Consider the following 236-nt stretch of genomic DNA (forward strand, 5'->3'; position numbering starts at 1 on the left):
TCCTTTACGTAACAATAAAACATTTAATTAGAGTCAAAAGTAAAGCCTCGGTGGTCTAATGGCTTAGGACGCTCGTATGGAATATAAGAGATCCGGGTTCAAGTCCCGGCCGAGATAATATTTTTCGCAATAAATTTATTTAAGGTTTTCAGCACATTGTCAATTTAACTTGTGATATTATTGCAGTAGTTTAATTGCGTTAGATAAAGTCCAGAAAAATTTCGGCGCGCAGTTTG

This window comes from Trachymyrmex cornetzi, unplaced genomic scaffold (genome assembly GCF_001594075.2).
Source record: "Trachymyrmex cornetzi isolate Tcor2-1 unplaced genomic scaffold, Tcor1.1 scaffold625, whole genome shotgun sequence".
NCBI lineage: Eukaryota > Metazoa > Arthropoda > Insecta > Hymenoptera > Formicidae > Trachymyrmex > Trachymyrmex cornetzi.